The following is a 10,013-nucleotide window of genomic DNA, read 5'->3' on the forward strand; positions in this document are numbered from 1 at the left end:
TTGTCGTCATCATCCCGCGACGGGCTGTGAGTCGCTGTCTGTGTCGTTCTTCTGACTCCGCCTGGGGGGGGCGGTGTTTAGAAATGTACAATACAAGTTCATGGAAACAGCGATGAGCAGTCTGCACAGGAAAAGTAGAGTGAGATGAATCGAGGGCACCTCCTAATTCATAAAGGCTTTAAACAAAGACGACACAAGGTATGCGACATTGTTGTCATGCTGTCAGGTTGACTTTCTGAAACCACGAGGATTCAAAAAATATATATTGATCGTTTAATATATATATATATATATATATGAATATACATAAAAATAAAATACAAATATTTATTTAGAAATATATAGATTTTAGGTACATTATTTAAACATGAGAACTTATTGTAAATCTTTCCATACATTTTAACTAAATAATACATTTCATATTATACCGGTCTTCTATCTTATTTTACCATTACTTACTAACAGACACATTTGCTAGTTTATTGTTCTCGTTGACTCGTGCACATGCATTTATTGTTTACTCTGCACACAAAATGTTAGCCACACAACATTTAAGGTTAATGTTGTCGACACAAAATGTAGTGGCTAAAAATGTTTTAACTGACTAATGCTTTAACTGACTAAACTGACAAATACTTTGGTTAGTTGAAAATACAAAACATATTTATTTTTCATTTGCATTCAAATGTGCTCTTCACATTTAGAATGTAGAATTCAAACTTGTCTATCTGGAGTTAACACGTAATATAATTACGGCAATGGAAATAAAGGCAGGTGTAACATTGCATAGACTAAATAAACACTTAAAGTAACTAACCCTAACACAAATAAATGTTCTTGGGATACATTGAATCTACACAGTGATGTTTCCAGTCTGATTTCAGAATCTGAACTCTAACTCATATATTCTAAAATAACAAGTGTGGAGCGACCTCACGCATTAAGCGCAGGAGGACCCAGCGTCTGGCTGTAGAGACCGTAATAAGATGAGTTCAGACTGGAGCGAGGGGGGAAAGAACAGCCAGCACACACCTCAGTCCTTGTTTTGCACCTTGCCTCACTGGTACAGAGGCAGCACATTGTGTGTATGTGTATGATTGATTAACTGCGTGTCTGTGTGTGTGTGTGTGTGTGTGTGTGTGCGTGTGTGTGTGTGTGTGTGTGTGTGTATGTGTGTGCGCGTCACCAGGCTGAGACTGAGCAGACAGGGGCCTTGGTGTGTGAAAGAGAACCAGCGAGGCGTGGAGACCTGCTCCGCTGAGGGGCACCCGTCATTCCTCACTCACCTGCCCTGTTTACTCTCCCTCTCGCAACCTGTGTGTGTGTGTGTGTGTGTGTGTGTGTGTGTGTGTGTGTGTGTGTGTGTGTGTGCATACATTTATGCTTGCATGTGTGTTTCTGCATGTTGGTCTGTTTGAAAAAAAGGCAATTGAGCCTCAGCACCCACACAGGTTAGGCCTAGTTGTCTGTGCATGTACTACACGTGTAAAAGGGAAGAATCTGACCCAAGTGATTCTCTGGTTTGCATGCGTTTGTTGTTCGTGCTGTTCTGGCGGGTGTTTCAACTGTATTTCACGTTAGCACTGGTGCTAGCTGGGTTGAGCGGAGGAGCTCCCCTGTATCCATCATCTTTTCCGCGGCGGAGGAAGGCGATGGCAGAGCAGGGAGCGGCTGTTTGTGTGCCTGTGGGGCCACCGGGCTGCTGGAGAATGTAGCGCCGCGGGTCTGGTGGGCGTCTAGACATGTGTTTCCTTCCCCTCTTCCCGCTCGGCTCTGCTCTGCTTCTCTTTAAATAGCCGTGCGCTACGGTGTGCGGAGAAAAAACAAGAGAAACGCACACAGCCCCCGTTGCTGATTGCGGAAGATTAATTAGCCCTCTCTCTCGCGCGCGCGTGAATGAGTGTTGGCTGCGCCCTGTGTGTGTGTATGTGTGTGTGCGTGCGTGGTTCACCTCGCCTCCTGTAACAACCCAGGCATGGCGGAATAAGCCTGGAGTGTGGACGTCCAGACTTGATCGCTGCAGTTTGTGGGCCTTAAGCGGCAGGAGGGGTCGCCATGGTCACATTGGTCCACCGTAAGCCAGAGAGAATCAAAGTTCTGTTATTGTTGTTTGAAAAGATACCTCTAAACGTTGCTTGTCTCAATTTACTGTGGCCCAGATATGAACATACCAGTGTCTTGCATCATGCAATATTGCATCATTGTTGTTGTAAAAAACCTGTGTGTTTGTGTGTGTGACTGGGACTGTGTGTGTTTATGTGTGTGCGCGTGCATGCATGGGTAGGAATGTGTGTGTGAGTGTGTGTGTGGGCTCATGTCTGGTGTTCCCATATCCATATTATGTTGTTTACTTACGTAAATGGTTCGATAAGCTTCCTAATGTGTTGAGTGATGGCATTTCTCATGAATACGGCCATTACATGAAACCTTTCATTGTTCTTCCCCCAGCTCTTCCCTATTCCTTCCTGGTTCTTCTTGGCCGCAGCAGAGGAGGATTCTGCAGGTTTCCCTACTGATCAACTCCAGCTCTCATCCTTTCTTTATATGCTGGGATGACCTTCCCTCTTCCTTAACTTCCTCTCTACTTCCTCGCCTTCTCAAGCCTCTCTCTCTCTCTCTCTCTCTCTCTCCCTCTCCCTCTCTCTCCATGTGTATCTCTTATGAAGTTTCCTTCTACCTCTGAACTCCCCTCACCTTCCTCCTCCTCTTCCTCCTGTTCCTCCACCTCTCACCTTGCCCTCGACATCCCCTCCGTAAGCTCAGCTTCCCTGTTCACTCTTCCTGCGGAGGTCTTTACTGGTCCCAGGAGGAGGGAGGCCATTGTGGTCCATTGTGGGCCGGCTCCCCCAGCGATCCACAAATGCTTCTCGGAGTGTAAGCCGTGAGGTTAGAACGTAAACAAACATTCACACACACGTTGAAACGTGTCTGCGTTGTTTGTTTATTTTCTCTGTATTTATTCAGTTCATTCATCCACCGTGCATTAGTGTTTAGAGTGAGCTGCTAATGTTGCTAAGGGTGCAAGCGTCTGTGTAGGACTGTGGCAGAGGATGGCTGGCCATGTGGTCACATGGGCCAGACGGGGAGGCGGGCGTCGGCTGGGAAAGTGAGAGTTCTCAATGGACGCCGCCCCCCCGGGGAGCTGTTGATGTGGTGGAAGACGTTCGTCCCCCTGGAGATGCAGGAGACCCTGCATTCACCTTTTCACCGCCTTAACCCGCATCCGATCTCACACACACACACACACACACACACACACACACACACACACACACACACACACACACACACACACACACACACAGACACACACACACACACACAAACACACACACACACCCACACAAACAAAGCCTTCCAAGAATAAGAATGACTGTTTGTTTGAGAACCAGAAATATCCTTTACCTGGGGTCTTTCTCAAGTCTGTCATTCGACTCAATGATTCTGGTGAAGTTGCAGCTATTTATTTTTAACTGTTTAAATAAATTAAATATAATTAAAATCATTTGACTATTTCAATCTTTTTGTTTGATTTATTGTTCACTGTTTACATATCTGCAGCAGCTCCCAATGAATGTTTATAAGGTTGGCTTGATAGCAGTTCTCTATGAATTCACTTTTGTTCAGCTTTACTTTCTGGGAAATAAATGAAATATGAACAATTTTGTGTCAACACTTTTTGGTTTTGCATCACTCTTGTCAGCTCTCAGCTGATTTCAATCAAAAGCTGATTCAGAGGTTCCTGAGCCCTGTGGTAATGTGTTAGGGATGTTATGTTACTTGTATGTGATGTTATGTTGAGGGTGGAGGCAAACTGCGTCCACAGAGAGGATGGGCTCTCACAGTTTTGATGCACAAAATGAAAGGGAAGGAAATGTATCCATACACTACTGTGGTGTGAATACAAGAGGTGGACGACTGTCTGCACCAAGACGCAAATCTGTGTCTGAGTGAAGATTTGACAATTATTGAACAAAAGCCATGTCCTTGTGATTGAGACTCCTTGAAGAAACTTAATTTGAATGTATTGCTTTCCAATAACAACAGCCAGTGAGGTGGCATCGTCTTGTGAACCCCCTCTTATGAACAATTGTGGATTTGTAGTAAAATCCAGAGGTTGTAAACATTCACCTCTCAACCTTAACTCAACATACAGAGATAGTGCTTCAATAAAAGCTTGACCCTAATCAGAAGTGTCAGGCCTTGCTACCACTTATAATCCCGATAACACACTGGCATGAAACATTTATAGGGGATATACCCCAATCCCGATCTATTTGGCAAAAATTCACCATCGCTGACCTGAAGCCTGACCCTACTGTCTGACCTCCATGTCGTGCACTGTTGTCCTGTAGTGCACAACCTCAAATCTGATGAGTTGGAGAGAACGCCTCTCTGTGTAAACAGCATGAGAGTCCTGTTGTGTATAACAGTACGTTCACCTCACGGATCACGTCAGGGCAAAAAACACGGTCGCCCTGGTCGTCAGCGTTCGTCCCCCCCCACAGCAAACAACGTGGGGTTCTACCATTAGGGGTTTTCCAGTCATCGTTAAAAGCTTGAATTTATGACTTTGACGTGCCTGCACCCGTGATCCCCGGCGTAAGCATGAACGAGTCCGGAAAAACGTAGAATGGTTCACCGGGGCCTTCCGTGTACCCCTGGTGTCCCCTCGCCTGGGCAGCATCACGGCCTCGCCCACGGCCTCCTGCTGGGTGGACACAAAAGGAGCGCCACCCAGCAGGAGTCTTCCTCCTAGGATCTGAGGTACTTTCATGTTTTATGGGCCTTTTATGGGGTTTTGTTTGTTTTGCGATGGGTCACGACTCACGAAATGTAAAGTTATATCTGGACAACATCATGTGATGTTCTTATTGTTATTAATTGGTTAATGGTTAATGGTTGTTGTTATTGATGATATAATTGTGTTGGTGCAGTAGTGGAGGGCTGTGTGGCTGGTGTTGTTCGATTATGATGATGATGATATATTAAGTATTATTATTAATATTTTTATTAATATTACCGTGTTATTATCATTATCATTATGATTTTTATTAATATTATCGTGATGATAGGGTTATGGTTAGTAATAATAATATAAATCATCATCATCATAATGATTGAATTATTACTATTTTTATCATATCAGATGATATTATATCCTAAATATCGTTGGTTGTGTGATGATGATAATCATTGTTATCATCATTTTTGTTTTTCTCGGAATATCATATTGTGCCTAGTATTACAGACTCACACATTGTAAACGGTGCGTTGTTTGCATAGGGAGTGTAAGAGCGAGAAGGGGAGTGGGAGAGAGAGAGAGAGAGAGAGAGAGAGAGAGGAAGAGTGTGTGAGAGAGAGGAGGGGTGTGTGAGAGGGGGGGTGGAGTGCAGTTCCTCTGTTTTATTCCCTCATTGTCCTGCTACTGTATCCTCTGCATTGTCTCAATAAGAGATTTACTGTCCGCCTACCCGCTGCTAAAGAGGTGTCAGGAAAAAAAAGGCTGGCATTCTCATTAGACACAGACACACACACACACACATACACACACATACACACATGTGCACACACGCAAACACACACATACACACACACACACACACACACACACACACACACACACACACACAAGCATACACACACACACACACACACACACACACACACACACACACACACACACTCAAAACAACATATACACAGATGCTCACGCACACACAAACACACATAGCTAAGCGTTATGGAAAGAGGTATCGTCTTGGAGCTGGTCCATTTCCATGCTCGCCCCATAGAGATATAAACGGGCTGTGCTGTAAATCACATCGGAATGTGATGTCACGTCTGCATCAACAATGCTAGCCAGTGAGCTAGCGTACAGGCTTTACAAGGCGTTTCCACGACAACAACGTTGGCATTGTTTCTGTCACTCTGCTTTGAAGTTAATAATTGTGAAGAAATTCTTCTTCATTTAATTTTTCATTGTCTTTATTCCATCTGTTTCTCAAGCTTGGTCTTGTGTTTCTGAACATGTGTTGGAAGTTTGGCTGACGCTGAAGGTCTAGAGTTCTGGTAGTCCCGGCCCGCGAGGGACAGCGTGTTTTGTTCAGTCGCACACTAGATGTAAAAACGTAACTGCATTATCCTACCATGTGTTCCTGTGGTGACCATGGACTGACATTAATTCATAAAACATTTCTGCATAGAACAAAAAAACTTGAAAATTTAAAAAAATACCAAATCACACAATGCATATAAATAAAAAAAAATGTTTATCAGCTCAGACAGGTGTGAAGTGGTCTTTAAGTCATGAGTTCCCTCAATTAGCTCCTTAAAACCATATAATCCTTCTGTCATACATGTTGATGTATCTATTGATATAGATTGGATATATATGTTGAGCATATTGATATATATATATATATGTATATTTATTCCAGCAGCTCTAAAACAATGTCATATTTTGATATTGATATAAATTGGATATATTGAATACATCGATTTACATTGGTGGATTAGTCATGATTTCCTTTCCTGGGGTGTGTGGTCTATCAACCACCTGTGGTGTGCACTACATTACAACGTTACAGTGGGCTGTGGTGGTTGTGTAGTGATAAACATCTAAATGTTCACGGCTAGTGTCTTCAGTAGGATGTGAACCCTTCCTCCCAAGGATTATACAGGAAGTGTGTATTTATCACACACACGTGTGTATTTATCACACACGTGTGTATGCGAGTGCCTGCACACACCGATATGTAGGTTTGCACTCACACACATACACATGCACGCACACAAGCACACACAATTATGTGTGTTCATAAATACATTAGCCATCAATTCTCTGACCCTTTCATTTTGTAATTTCTCTACTTTAATCACTCCCTCTTCCTTTCCATTTCTCTCCCTCTTTCCCCCTCTCCCTCTCCCTCTCTCTCTCTTCCTCTCTCTCTGACATACTCATTCTTCCATGGATCTCCATTATGGTCAACCAGCAGTGTAATACATCATTAACTATTTTTGCCTCTGCTTTTCCTCCATTGTGTAGCCTAATGATTTAATGACACCAGAGCGGTCATCAAGGCAGATTTATGATTAGAAGTGTAAAAAAGCACTTGCTGTGTGTGTGTGTTTATAGGTGTGTGTGTGTGTGTGTGTGTGTGTGTGTGTGTGTGTGTGTGTGTGTGTGTGTGTGTGTGTGTGTGGATGTGTGTAGAAAGTGCTTTATTTTAATTGTAATAAAGCCCTTGGGTTCATGTGTGTGTCTGGGTGTGTTTGTGTGTGTGAGCGAGCGTGTGTGTGTGTGTGTGTGAGTGTGTGTGTGTGTGTGTGTGTGTATTTGTGTTTGTGTGCGTGTGTGTGGCTTTGTGTTAGTATGGAAACCCTGCCGTGTTAAGAAAGAGTGTTTTTTGTTACAATTGGCTCAAGCAAAGGTGAGATTAAATTCCTCTTCCTTAAACCTGCATCTCACATTGTGTCCCCAACCTTTTTTTGTGAGTTTTGGAAGTAGATTCTTGAGAGGAAATATAGTTTTTCCTGTTTGGTTTAACTATAAATTGAGTGTGTGTGTGTGTGTGTGTGTGTGTGTGTGTGTGTGTGTGTGTGTGTGTGTGTGTGTGTGTGTGTGTGTGTGCATGTGTGTGTGTGTGTGTTTGTGTATGTTGGTGTGTAAGTGTGTGTGTGTGTGTGTGTGTGTGTGTGTGTGTGTGTGTGTGTTTTTGTGTGTGTGTGTGTGTGTATGTGTGTGTGTGTGTGTGTGTGTGTTTGTGTGTGTGTGTATAGGTGTTTTGATGTGTATGTGCGGAATACAAAGGTTCCCCTATATGCATAATATATTTACATAAGTCCTTTAATAAGATTTAATAAGTAAGTAATGTTTATTACTTACTTATTTGTCTGGCTATAGCAGAAAAATTGTCGTTCATTATGTTAGCCTGTAACTTGTTCTCTCTGTCGTTGATTTAGTGAGAAGAGTTGGATCCCAGCAACTTCAGTCTTATAACAATAGACAGCTACCCTGCTGGTGGAGTCGGGGGACATCCTGTATGGAGAACACACACACACGCACACACACGCACACAAACACACAAACATGCACACACACACACACACACACACACACACACACACACATACACACACACACACACACACACACACACACACAGAAGTAAGCATGTCCGTAGTAGGGCCAGGTCAAGGCTAAGGCCACTGCCTTTCAGACAACATGCTGCGAGTTGGGTCTGCTCACAGACCATTCTAACTGGTTCCAGCCTGTACTGCTGCAGCCAAACTTTACCTCCAATCATTCAATCCTGTGTTTTTTTCTTTTTATAGCCCAGCCAATCCGGTGCGAGGATGTAACAGCCTCTGACTACCGTGGCTAGGGCATTCGTTCAGCCAATTTGTTAGCATAAAGTTACCACTTGGATTGATTGGGTTTTTGTTGGAGGAGTTTTGAAACTTGTACGTTTGAATACTGATTAAGCTCTCCTTTATTTGGTTTGATTATTTGAATATAATCAATTGTTTGTTTAAGGATTACTGGGACAGTTTTCCAAGATGAACAGCACATTCAGAATATTTCTGATGTTAAATTTGCCCATTGTTAAATTTATTTAAATGTAATTGTATATATTTATTGAGGTACAAAATATTACAAACAGATTCATAAGACATCAATATTAAACATATATAGAGGCTTCTTTTTCAGACTTCATCACCATCATCACCATCATCTTCATGCTCAGTTTGAGAAAGGAAAATCGCTGCTGACTCAGTCGGTCGGTTCAGTAATATTGTAGGAATTAGACAACCAATCACAGGGCTGAACAGGACACCTTGGACATGTCGGTGAAGTGTTTGGGACAAACGATCAAACCGCTCTGTCTTTGGTCCGACAGTTCAATCCACTCCAAGAACTACATTCGTTAGATGTTATAATATTAACTGGACTTTTACCAAGTCTTAAGGTATTACAATTTGTTCTACACCACATTTATATTACTAGAATTGTATTTTTATTCCAGTTTTTTTTCCTTTATTTTCCTAATGTTCCTACTTTATATTTAATACTCAAACATTGTGCTTTCTATTTGACTTGAGCTAATTTGTTTCCCATTCCTCTTAAGACCACTACTGTCCCCCATTGTGGTTCTAACTCCATTATCACCAATAGGGTCAAGCCATGTTTTCATAGCACTGTTTATATAAAAGCACTAATGCTGTTAAGTCTGCTTCTAGGGCTGCAGATTATTTGTGGAAAGCCAGTGATTCTGATTATTACCACGATGATCCACTGTGTCCACATTCAGTCTCCACAAAGCTTCCACAATAAAAGCTCTTGCTTGGGCTGGCGTACATCTTGATGTTATTATGGAGATTTGAGACAGACTAGATCCTGTTTACAAAACACTGATTGAACTGTTCTTCCAAGTATCCCCAAACACATCATCTCAAGCAGTCAGAACTCCTACTTGCATCAGATTATATTAAATACTTAGCGATATGTTTTTAGTTGAGATATTCTGCTTTTAAATTTCATATTAAATTATGTACCTTCGAAAATATCTAATTAGGATAGTAGTGACGACACTTTACCTCCACAACTCAAGCCACTTCCTCACCACAGTAAGCCAACCCCTTAAATCATGAACACTACTTCTACAAACTCGACATCCAGCCCAAATGCCTAAAGCCCCTTCACAGTTAAAGTCACATTTTATTGACAATTGACATGGCACAAATATATTTATTTGGATTATAGATGATAAAATTGCTCAAGAGGTTGTTGGCATGGTTTGGAGGAGAGCCAATATAAGTAAACAGAGGGACTGGCTTGCAATTACCTATTCTGAGTATTGATTATTTAATAATATTACATATAATACAATTAGAATTATATTTCTGGTTCAGCATTTAGGAAAGGTTCTCATACTTTGGGGTTTTTTAAAGACTCAATTTTTCCTGAATTTGTGATATCTCAACGTATAACCTCACCTTGTTTAGTTTTC

This window comes from Pollachius pollachius, assembly GCF_949987615.1.
Source record: "Pollachius pollachius genome assembly, chromosome: 4".
Classification (NCBI taxonomy): domain Eukaryota; kingdom Metazoa; phylum Chordata; class Actinopteri; order Gadiformes; family Gadidae; genus Pollachius; species Pollachius pollachius.